Genomic DNA, 13074 nt, shown 5'->3' with positions numbered 1-13074 from the left:
AAAGGGCTGAAATTTCGGCTGGTACCGCGAGGCACTGCAGTGTTACCAGTTGGAAAATAATTTTGATGCTTGCTCTTTCTCTCTCTCTACTTTTCTCTTATCCACGCACATGGCTTTCTCTCATTTTCTCTTGCGTACGTATAAGTGCACACACGTACACATTCTTCGTCATCCTAGCAATGTGAAAGAGAAAAAGGGACAGAAATACGGATGGAGAGAAGAGAAAAAGAGATCATCGAGCCAGTGGTGGTTACCGTGACGGCAAGGTGGGTACGAAAAGGTAGAAAAGGGAGAATGGAGGGAAACAAGAAGAGGGAAATATACATATATATATAGAGAGAGAGAGACGGAGAGAGAAAGAGAGGTCCTCGTCCTGAAAAGTGCGCGCTCTGTCGAGCGAAAAGGCGCCCTCTTTGACCGCTCGTGCGCATTTTCCTCCCTCTTTCGTTTCTCTCTTAGCGAGGCATCCTCCCTCCCTTTCTCCCCACTTACCCGAGCGCTCAAACCACCCTCTCCGATTTTTTCGTAGTGTTGAGAGCGTCGGACAGCGCGACACGCGCCGTGTAGCGCCGCTTTTCATCCCGCGAGCGAGGATTTTTCTTTTCGAGCGTCTGCGCAGCCACGCCCTCTCAGCGCAATGGCCGCGTTCAAAATCCGTCGCGAGGGCGTCGCCCTTTTCTCTCTATCAATCTATCTCTTTCTTTCTCTTTTCCTATATTTCCCTTTCTCACTCGGTCTCGAATCTTTTTCCTCCCCTCTATATAGAATTTTTTTTGTCTTTTATATACCTTCCACTAACTCTCTCCCTCTTTCCCTCCATCACCCTCTCTTTCTAACTCTATCCATCTATCTATCTCTACCTCTATCGTTTACGCTCTCTTTCTCCCTCTCCCTCTTCCTCTCTCTTTCTCTCATCTCAATCCCAGGGGTGTATTTTAAGAGGTCCCTCAGCCATATCCTACGTCCACGACGCGATCTATCCATACCAAAATATATGTCCTTGGATCGCATCTACCTAACCGATTGCACGCACGCGTTTTGTCTGAGCTTTCGTCTGATCCTCCTACTACCAGCCGATCGGTGGTTCGGACAATTCGTGAATCGTTGCTGACCTTGCCACTTGCTGAGATATATTATTTTTTTCCTAGTCACTCGGCCAATTGTTACTTTGTTTCTTTTATTTCTTTTTTTATAGAATAACACGAAAACTGCATGTGTCCATGAAAATTGTGTATCGAACGAAATATTCTATTTGTGTTGAACATTGTAGAAAAATGCAATACATGTAACAATAAGTCTAGAAATTGTTCTTTCCGCTTTTAAGAGATTTTAATTTAACTTAACGAAAAATATTTTATCGGTATTATCTATGAGGTATTTTTTTTCACAGACTGTAATATTAACACGATTTTCTCTTTTATCAAAGTATTCCTTACCAGCCCCCAATAATGAATTAATCGTTTCTCCTTTGACGCTTGTAGGTATTCGCGCGTGTGGGGAATATCAGAGATAAGCAGCGCTATAGATAATCCAATACAACTCGTTGAAATATTTATGCCTTTGCGATAATAATGAACGACAAGATACTCGTGCTCGTCATTGAAGAATCGATTAACTCACATTACACAAAGTAACAATTAATTTTTCACGTATCCTATTTATTCGTTTATCAATCAAATATGTCAATCCAAATACTATTAGAATTTTAAATGTTCCTTTTTTGTTCGTGTGCTTTTTTTCTCAACAGTTTACGCAATTATTCGTTTAAATAAAAATTGAAAAATTACGATTGATATACTTGTTATACTATTTTTCTCTTTCTCTTTTTTGGCCGCAAAAATTGAACCAAAAATATCTTAACGAATCAGATATCGTTTTGAAGAATACTAAAGATAATATAAAAACTCGCAATATCGAATACAACATTATAATAACGTTTATAAGCGAACGATTTGATTTGCACCACTTCGGACAAACGGCCATAACTTTCTGTATTACAGACACACGCAAGCTCGTATTATTTCTCTCTTTCTCTCGCGTGTTTACACGTACGATTCGATCAAATTTAAAGGGCTAATCCCTGATGCTCGATAATTATGAGAACGCATGCACGTAATTATGCTCGGTATTCTCCGACCGCAACGAATAGATGTTAGCTAGTACGTGCAGAACGTTAAGAAAACAAGAATCGGCTGAATTATCGAAATTTTAGGATTTGGCTAAAGTGTTGCCTCAATAACGCAGAAAAGCTTTATTTTCTTTTTATACTCTTTTCCTTGATTTTTTATTCATTTAAAAAATTTTCCCAAACTCTGTAATTTTATCAAAATATAGGATTTTTGTATGATTTCCAACACAATGCAATTAAATTTGTCTAAAAAACATATTTTTAAACGTATGTGAATACACATCTATCTTTCTAAAAAATGCTTAAAAATTCAACATTACCGATCAATGATTATACTTATAAATGTCATCGGACAAAAATCCAACAAAATTAATCTCAATAAAGCAGAGCTAAAAACGATATACTTTATCAATAAATCCCTCTATTGAATAATGAAATATATAAATTCCTATATAATTAAAAACAATAGAGTTAATCGATTTTAAATCGCTTAACCTCACCTCCTTTAAAAAGACAATTCAAAAAACACGAGAAAAGTTTAACGATAGAACAAAAATGAGAATAAAAAAAAGATGAGATCGCTTTCTTCGTGAAGGTAAGCAAAGGATCCTCAGCCTTTTGTATCGGCTCACACTTCCACGATTTCGGTAATTAGGAGGAAACCTTGGAAATTGATAGGTATGTGTAATGCATATATATATATACGTAAAAAGTTCGTGTGTGAATGATGTCGCGTCGGCTTTACTGCGTAGCTCGAGGAAAAAACGCGAATACGAGGAGTAACTTTTGGTGGGGATTCGACGAGGTTTGCGCAGGATACGAGGACACTAGGCGTCGGTGGTGGACGATAGTGGGGGTGATATTTTCAGTCGTGGAGACGGCTGCTGAACTCACGCGAGAAGAAGGGAGAGGAAAGCTCTAGTTTGCTGTTGGTACCGCTTGTAGTAACGGCTGCTGCTGCTACGAAAGAAAGAGTGGGGAAAAATTGAAAAGGATGGATAGATAGATAGATAGATAGAAAAAGAACTAGAGGGAAAAAGATAGAAAGAAAGAAAGAAAGAAGAACAGATCGACGAATATCGGGGGAAGGAAGCGCCAAACAACGCAAGTCAATCGTGCGTCTCTTAATAGAAAAGTGGGGTCGATTTATGGGTTATAGGTAAACTACACTCTCATCCCTTTCTCCTCTTCCCTCACTCTCTCTTTTTCTCTCCTACTCTCTCTATCTTTATCTTTCCCTCTTCTTCTATCTTTCTCGGTGGGTGTGCAACATGATTGTCCAACAGATATCATCGCTCTTTTGTTTTCTATCGCACCTCGCACCTATTCCCCTTTGTCGAACGACAACGCCCGACTTTGCAGCCCTGACCGACTGCCACGTGTGAATTTCTTCCACGTGACCATCGCCTCAAACTATTTCCAATCGATCACCAGAATTGCTTTCATATGTCTTCGTAAATAACATTTTTATTAAAATAGTAACTCAATTTTTGTTTCTTTTTTTTTTGTAAAATTATTGCTAATTTTTTATTTTTCTAAGAATCTTTTACTATTGCTCATTTACGACGATAATTTTCTTTATAATTATATCTTATTAATTATTTTACAAATAGATTCTATTCTTACCCTAGTTTTGATATTAGACATTCGGAAGGACTATATAATTATTTGGTATCATCAAATGAAATTAGGAAAATAACATTACAATGAAATAAAAGAAAGAAGAAGTTTTTCAAAAAAGTTCTTCCACGTGTGGCACAATAAGAAAAGCTACCGAAACGTCAATTTGAGGGGAGTTACCGATCGTGGTTTTCGTGCATAGGCAATACGTCTGAACTGTAAAGGGTAACATCGATATGTGGGGAGAGGGTGTATCATTCATGAGTTCGATGCAATAGCAATACCTCCTAACCCACATTTTTGCGGCTTGCCGTATATTATCGTGACGGATTAAAATATTTTGTTACAATATAACATTAATCATAACATTAAATGAATCTCTCGTAAATTCGATATCCTTAATTTATTGATATTTCTCGTTCATAACAAATGTATTATCAAACGTTTCATACGCGATAAATTGTATAAATAATTTAATACAAGCTTTTCCTTAAAAATTTCTTTAAATTTTTTTTACATTGTTTTACATTGTTAATATAATTTGTCACTTTTTTCATTAAATCGATTTATTTTGCATCAAGTATTGTTAAAAGCTTCCTAGCAATTGAATTTCTTTTATTGAGATACAAAACAATCACGAAACAAAGAAACAAGAATGAAAAGAAAGAAGTTTAAATATTTCATTAACGAATTTATTAAAAAAAAAAAAAAAAAAGGAAAACAAATTTTGCAAAAACCGTTCATTCTTTAGATCGCTATCGGTAGATTCGTTGACGGATAACCTGATTTCCTGAAAAAATTTTGTCGTACACCATTCCTTTTTTCCTAGGAAATAACTGGTTTAATCAGGGACGGCTTCCTTCCAGCGCTATTTGCACGAAATTTCGGAGTTTCGAGCCCGCACGATACATGTGGGCAGGCACAGCTGCGCCAAACGCCGACTAAAATTAGGATATGCTCGCGTTTGTGCGCGCGCGTTCTCTCTCTCTCTCTTTCCGTATCTTTTTCTCTCCCTCTCTATCTCTCTCTCTCTTTCTCTTTCTCTTTTACAAATTCTCTGTAGAGAGTTCACGCATACCCGCTCGACTGGGTACGTGCTTTTTTTCTGTGTGTGCGCACGAAGGTCGGTTGATGGCTAGGAAAGAGAAGGAAAAGTGGAAAACGAAAAAGAGAGAGAGAGAGAGAGAGAAAGAGAGGAAAAGAGGAAAATAGAGAAAGAGAGGAAGAGAGAAAGAGAGAGTAGAAACCGAGAGGGTCGATAGGTGGGCACAGACCACTCCAAAAGTCCGCGCACTACCTCTCTTTTCCCTTCTCCATCTCTGCCTCTTCACCTCCTCCACCACCTCCTCCACCTCCTCTACCATCTCCTCTACCTCCCTCTACCTTCTCCAACCTACCCGTTGCAAAGGGTCGACGGGGAAAGGGACGATGTGGCGGCGGCGGGGGTGGCGAACCTAGGAGGGTGCCCGTCCGACGTTTTGCCGGAGAACGTTAAACAGTTCGCTAGTTAGTAACGAAAAAAGGAATAATGTTTGATAGCAGTTCCTGCGAGTATGAATTGTTGCTTTTCGTTGAGTATTTTTAATGCTCGGAATTATCGAGACAATGTTCACTTTTTCCAACATAAATCAGATCGAGATTTACAGAAAAAGAATATGACATTTTGAAATTTCTTTCTTAAAACTGTTATAGATACGATTGAAATTAAAAAATTAATAATATTAATAAATATTAAATAACCGAACTTTCTTTTTAAACTGATCCAACATGAATAATAACGATCGAACGATTACTGTAGATTATTTTAGTTTATTCCGTCGTCTTGAAGCAAATTTTTTAAAAATTGTCTCTTGTCAAACGCAGTCACTTTAATTATGAGCTTGCAAGTAAAGTTTTGTAATATGAAATAAATGCACGGTTATGTGTACGTCCGTTTTCAAATAAACAGAAACCGCTGTGTTCATTTCATTATTTAGCCACCGAAGATGTATGCGCGCGTGTGCTTGCTTGCATGCGTGAATTTACTAACATTATTACACGCATACCGTACACGGTGCGAAGTCGCGAGCTGGCATTTCAGATACGTAGGAACGTCTGCGCGCCATGCCGCGAACGATAAACACGTATACCTTCCGAAACCTTTCCAAAATCTACAAAATAATATTAACATAAGACCAGAAATTATTTTATTTTATTGGCATTTTTGACAATTTATTTATTTTTTGTTTTAAACCACTTCCCGTATATTATTTAGCGTTATGAAAATGTTGCACAAAAAAGTCCGCCGTACTTTCCATATTATTCTATTCTAGTAAAAAGAAATTCCAGAATTTAATATTTTTCATAAAAGAACAAAAGTACTTTCCACTGCTGACTGATTAAAAAAAGAAAAATAAATGTTATCCAATGGGATTGAAAATTGCAATAGAATTTTTATAAGAAACATTAAACGTCTTAGGGTTTCGAAATAAACTTTAGATATAATACCTACTAAAAAAAATATATATATAAAAACTTTCGTTTAAAAATGCAAAAAAGGTTTCTTTTTTTGAACATCAGTACCTACCGAGAATGATTAAAGAATTTATAGGATATATATCTATCTTTATTTTCTATTTCTTATTTTAATACGGTGAATTTCTTTGAAGGAAATACATGAAAGGTAAGACGTGCTCGTCTGTCTCGGAATGTTTAGTTTCACGCATAAAAGCGAAAGACGAAGTAGACGGTTGACAGGAAACGTCTCGGTCTCTTTCGAGACGACGACGTAGAACGGCAACTTGATGTCTGAGATTTAGAAGCCGCAAAATAACAAAAGCTTAAACAATTTCCGAGCACAAAAGCGTAGCCATTCTCGTGGGCGACGTCATGCCATTGTTTGACTCTGTGGGGGCTCCAGCAAGGACAGCCAGTTCGCGAGGGCAAGAGACGTGCGAACAACCAAGAGAGGAAGGGGGTGGAAATGCAAAACGGTGGGGTAGACTTGGGCCGTGGCTAAGGGTGAAGGGGCTGAAGGGTTGGCTATGTACCGTGTTAATATCCCGCGGACGCAATATCGCTTTAACAACCACGTTGTGTTTCTGGAAGGAAGTCGGTTAAAAGACGAGAAAAAAGGATGTTGGCATACTTTTTTACGAATACTTTATCCTTTGCCGTAAGAAAAAAATGATCTTTGAAAGGAAAAGAGAAAAAATAGTCATTGAGCATTTATAAAATGCAATAAATAATTTGCAATTTTTGCTTATTAATTATTATTAAATTTCTATTAGTAATTCTTTTCAGATAATATTAAATTTATAATTAAATTTCAAATTACTGAATTCATATTTTACGTTAAAAGTCAATAATCTTGGCTATACTAATTTTGGCAGTCTTACTTGTCCTATTGAAATGTTGTCATCTGTATAAAATTAGCTTAGGAGTTAAATCCCACGCGATCGTGATTTAACGAATCGAAAATAAAAGAAAAAAGAAGAAATGAAAGATAGAGGAAGAATCATCGACCATTATCACTGACTGGCCTCGCAAACAAAGAAATGCAACCGCGTTTCCCGTAGCTAGCGAACAGTGAGGACCTTCATCATTGATTTTTCATTAAGCCGACGTGCTACTACACGCAACTTTATTGAAAATATCGATGAACCGTTCCGCGTGCCTAGATACGAACTTTGGTTCGGAATTGCTATCTGTGGCGCCATGCTAGTAATAAAAAATATTTCATAAAAAAAAATAAAAAAGAAAAGTATAAAAATGAAAAGAAAAAGTAAAGAAAAAGAAAAAGGAAAGGGGTTTGACTTTTATCGTTATTCTTAAATTCTTAAAGATATAATTTTTCTAAAACAACTATGACACATTGTCGGAAATTTCATGGACGTTGAAATATCAAAAAGAGGGTGGTTGGGCGGTGGCTAACGTTGGTTCGGACAACGGTTATCAAAATTGCGCGTGCCATTATAATTTTAAAGCCGGCTTTCCTCGCAGTACCACCGCTGCTTTCTCGTTGGTCCACGGAAGGCGACTGTGAGGGGCAAGGCGAAAAAGAGAGAGAGAAAACAGGAGAAAAGGATAGCTCGATGGGTGGTCGTCGACGGAGGAGGACCACGGAGGAGGATGGTAGCAGCAATGGTGGAAGAGGAAAAGGACGGATTCGTGCACACTGGGGATTGAAGTTCGGGATGCTCGGGGGTGGTTGAGGTAGAGAGCAAGAGAGAGAGAGAAAGAGAGAAAGAGAAGGGCCAGAAAGGGTGGGTCATTTATTTCCCTCCTGCACGGCATAATTTATCGCGAGGATTTTCGCGAGAGCACGCAGAAAGCGCCGCGATAGAGAAAGAACGAACGATGGATATATATATGTACGTATATAGAAGAAAGACAGAGAAAAAGAGAAAGAGTGGCCACTGGGAAAGGGATACTAAGCAAAGAGAAAGAGAGAGATAGAAACAGAGGGTTGAAAATAGATGCCGCTTCTGTAGCCGCTCCTGCCTCAGGCCATCAAGAAACCGAAGTAAATGACGGTAAAGTATACGATATTCTATAAACCGCCTTTTCCGTTGTTCTCGCCATTCGCCCTCAGACTATGCTGAGGGTCAACCGACTCGAAAGCGATAAAATACTCCAGATAAGTTTCCTTTTTATTCGGGTAGGTATGGCAGGGGACAAGGTGGAAGCAGAGAAGGAGAAGAGGCAAGTTCAACCACGAAAAACGTCTGCGCTATATTTTATATACAGGATGACTTGCCTAAGTTATTACCAATTGGTATCATTTTAATAGGAGCGAATTGATAAATATTGTCTAATAACGATAGCACTTTAGAAAATTTCATTGGAATAATTTTATCTCGAATCACTCGAATATTTACGATCAGAACTCTATTTTAGAAACTTTTTCTACAATTAATCCAACATACAGATCTTTCCTGTAATCAATTGTACGATGTTTTCGCATCAGAATAGGACATCGATTTTTTTTGAAAAATATGAAGCATCTTTTTATTCCTCTTTGTCAAAAATTTGTGTAAGTCGGAATAAATATGAGAATAAATACGAATATCGAATAGAGTTTACGGCACAATTATTGCTAGATTTAGTACGTGAGGTTCAATAAAACAGATATTCATGTATACTAACTAGTGGAGAGCTCCCATGGTATTTAATATAAACATCCGTCTGTAATGTTTGTAATGGCTTTACAATATTTGCGATATCATGCAAGAAATTAAAGCTTCGAGAGGTTACGAATAATTATTTATCTATCATTATTTGCGGAAATTTTGTAAATACTTTTAAGATTTATTTGTTGTAATTATCGTCCACAAAATTTTATATGATAACCAATAATAGTTCTGTAATACATACTTGTCATTTCTATACGGTTGTTTCATTTTGTACATCTAAATGATTTTTGATGATGCAATTTTTGATGATTATTATATTATATCAAATGTCTCTTCGTTGATATCATTGATGTAACCAAATTCATAATATTATTTTACTACGAAAGTATTTTATTATTTAGGTTATTAAAATATTCGCTTTCCCCAGATACAAGATACATTATTAATTATATTAATTACATATCGGTATAGTGGTTGTAATGGGTGATATTAACAGATCAGATAAAAAATATTATATATACATATATAAATACATATATCACAGATAAAATCTTGTTATCAATCGTTTTATCGAAAGAACGTATCAACTGTATATTTAAATTATTGATTACCACTTTAATGATTTCAAAAACTAACTAAAATTGCTTCTAAAAATTCTATCCAATAATTAAGACGAAATAAATCTTATTTTTTCATATATTATCAATACTACTTAGAAGTTATCAAATTGGCACTTCTAATAATAAAAGAATCTACGCACAGTGTTCGACAGAAAACTAATTAATTCAAGCAATTTAACGAAAAAAGGACTTCACGATGATATCCTGATCTTGACTTTTCAATTAACTGCTTGACCATTTTTTTCGATCGCACGTATCCTTGCTGAAGGACACGTACCACCAGAAAGAGAGAGTATTCATGGTAAAAGGAGCGAATAGTAGGAAAAAATGCAATAAGAAGAAAATAAAAGAAAGAAAGAAAGAAAAAAAGAGATAAACGACTCAGGAGAGAGAAAGAGTAAGAGTGAGGAGAATGGAAGAAAGTGGTAGGTGAGAAGCAAGTTCTCATGAGAGGTCGTGGTAGGGGGTGTGTGTCAGGCAAGAAGAAAGGGGTTGTTAGAGATGGAATTCGAATCGATTTGGAGAGCCTCGAAAGTCTAAGGGATGTTATTTCGAAATTGATCTCGAACTCGACGCCATCGGCCGCGTAAAAGTTGCGTACTGCGCACACCCCTGGCAGATACCCCTTCCACTCACCTTCGCCACCCCTTCTACAAGCACTACGACGATAACTACGAAGCAGAAGAAGAGACGTGGTAGAGGAGAGGGCTTCGGGTGAAAAGGCAGGCTCGCGACCTCAGAGGGGAAAGTACGGATAAATGTATATTATATGTGTATATGTGGGTATATATGATATACATATACTTTACCATGTATATGTATATACATTTATACATATATATACAATATATATAAATATATATATATTTAAATATCACGATATTCGTCTGCTAGGTGGCGCTGAAGTCACGAGCCGCGTTAGTATCATAGCTACCACTCTTCCTGCTCCCGCCTGCTCGACTAGTGGTGGAAAGGTAGGCAAAAACTACCCCGAGTTCCGATTGGATCGTTGCGACCGGGTAGGGCACCTTTTCGACCCCTCTCTCTTTCTCTTTCTATCTTTCTCTACCACCGAAAATCGTTCGTTCCTTTCCACGCTCATAGCCGCATTCGCGAAAATCTGCCCTCCCACTCTTCCATTCTTTCCATCCCTCATCTATACCCTTTCTCGTTCTCTCTTTCTCTCTCTCTCTCTCTCTCTCTCTCTCTATCATTCATCTTTCTCAAAGCTTCGTCTTTCCGACCGAAAATATTTTCTCCCGTGTCGGAAAGAGAGCACGCATCATACGCCGTTGCCTTTCCATGAAATTCTTCGAACGATGCTAATGCCTTTTACGCACATTCAATGCCTATAGAAATAATGATAATCGTCGAAATAATTTGGACGTGTATATAGAGTATTAACTTATTCGAAGGGAAGTAGTTACGAAGGGTTATAATGTCTGAACTGAAAATTTATACTGACTAAAATCGTTTAGTATTTTAAAGGCGGCGCGTACGTGATATTTTTTCTTTTATCTAAAAGCATAATTTATATGAGATATATCTGATTAGATCACAAACGTTTATTGCTATATGTATCATGTTGTGATAGTTCTATGAACACGTAAAAGTACAGACGCACACGCTCCCGTCTATATAACATTACGTAAATTAACGCTACGTTTTAATGCGGATTACATACGCATTGATACCTTCGAACACTCACGAACGGCGAAGATACTGACGGTATTTCATTATCTCTCTCACTAATGTTTCCATTAGCCATCGTATAAGTGGCGAAATATAAGATTAATTTGCATGGATAGTGATTTTAGATTTTTCATTTGTTCTTTTCACTCTTCTTCTTGTTTATTTTTGATTCGATTAAATTTTATAATACCCAATAGAACAATTTTTTGAATAATTTTCTTCGGCTGAGCCGAAAGACGAAAATACTGAAAGTCTATTCATCGTCATCTCGTTGATCGATTTTTGCGAAAAGGCCACAGAAACAAACGGCAGGCATGAACGAACGAACGAACAAACGAACGAGCGTGCGAACGGCTTCTTGTCGTCTAATGGAAATTCCTCGTTTTAACGTACAAACGGACGGACGAACGGAGTGGCGGCGGTAGTCGGCACCGAGACACTCGGAAAACGGAAAAATTGTCACTTTCAGCCAGTTTCCTTTCTCTCTCTTTCTCTCTCTCTTTCTCTCTTTCTCTAGTTACCTCTCTCACTCTTTTGCATAATGTGCGTTACGTAGCGATCAACATTCATAGAATAATTTCGTTTTAGAGACATGAGCGCGCGACCTATCTGCCCGTCACAGCTGACAGCTTTTTAGCGGACCCATTTTAATTATCCATTCTCCAAATTATTCGCCTGAGGAACTTTTCCCTATTCCTATCGACTACATTCACAATCTTTTTAAACCTTTCTTGTCGGGTACTTACTACTTTTTCGAAATGGATTAGATTATTTTTGATATGAATGTTCGTGAAACTCGGTTACATCGAATAAACATACTCGAAAAAATAATATTTGTATAATATTACATTTTTTTTTAAATTTAATATATTATTTTATAAACTTTAGAAACTTCTTTGTAATATTAATAAATGAATAATAATCAAAAAGATACGAAGAACGGAATAAAAGTATTTTAATTATTACTATACGTAGCAATCGTTCCTTACACAACAGCAGAAATAATGACGATGAAAACTCGAACTTCTCTGAATAAATAGGAACATCCTAAAACATGTCTTCTCATTCGCAACTTTGCAACGAACATCAGGGACGTTCGTATTATAGAGGAAAGCAAGGGAAACACGCACGATCACTATGTGTCCATACGCATCTTGCAACCGGGAGAAAGAACTCATAGTAATTAAAGCCCACCCTCACCCCTTTCCACCTTTCATTCCTTCCTTCCTTCCTTCCTTCCTTCCTTCCTTCCTTTCTATCTACCTTCTAATTTATCACCCGCAAGCAGTCGGACGTACACATCTACGTTTCTCAAAAATTATGTACGACCGGATGCCTTTTCATAATCCTCAGGTTCGAACTTTGATACGACGAAAATATATGAAAAGCGGAAGGAAAATGTTAAACAGAGAGGGCATAAATAAAAAAAAAACGGGTAAATAAAAACACAAAAGGAAGGAAACTTCATTTTGACGAATTATAATTAATCAATCTAAGAAAAGCTCACACGTGAAATGTCAAACGTATCAATGAGAGGAAGAGATAGGAAGGGTTGGAAGTAGATCAAGAGGATCGACAGAAGGGCAAGAAAAGAAAAAGAATAAAAAAAGGGAGAAAGAGAGAGAGAGACGATGATAAAGTTAAAAGGTGGCAGCAGCTTGTAGGCAAAGAATTTGGCGGGAAAAACGAATCGAAATATAAACGTTGTGTAGTGTTCGGGGGTGGTGGGACAATGCAAGAAACACGGAGGGGGACACGCGTGGCAATACATCACGCAGGTTTCCCCCCATCGGCAAAGGGAACGACAAAAAAACCGAACGAAGAAGAAAAAAAGAAGGGGAAAAAAGGAGAAAGAAAAGTACTGACTAGTCCTTTGGGGTGCCTTCTCCCTTCCCTCATA

The 13074-nt window shown here is 37.3% G+C and overlaps 3 long non-coding RNA genes across 7 annotated transcripts in view; 2 read left to right on the top strand and 1 right to left on the bottom strand.

Moving 5' to 3' along the window:
- Positions 1–13074, bottom strand: part of LOC149030958 (uncharacterized) — a 70405-nt gene that overhangs the window by 12019 nt on the left and 45312 nt on the right. The gene's annotated exons all lie outside the window — the stretch shown is intronic.
- LOC149030959 (uncharacterized) overlaps positions 1–13074 on the top strand; it is a 107773-nt gene that overhangs the window by 50186 nt on the left and 44513 nt on the right. The gene's annotated exons all lie outside the window — the stretch shown is intronic.
- On the top strand, positions 2633–9075 carry LOC149030960 (uncharacterized). Its single transcript, XR_016178239.1, has 3 exons — positions 2633–3287; positions 7730–8262; positions 8392–9075. It is a non-coding gene; the product is annotated as an uncharacterized LOC149030960 (long non-coding RNA).

The sequence above is a fragment of the Polistes dominula genome, unplaced genomic scaffold, assembly GCF_049000335.1.
Source record: "Polistes dominula isolate Pdom_NZ unplaced genomic scaffold, Pdom_raw_medaka contig_20, whole genome shotgun sequence".
NCBI lineage: Eukaryota > Metazoa > Arthropoda > Insecta > Hymenoptera > Vespidae > Polistes > Polistes dominula.
The sequence above is the reverse complement of the archived record's forward strand: the minus strand, read 5'-3'. Positions and strand labels throughout refer to the sequence as shown.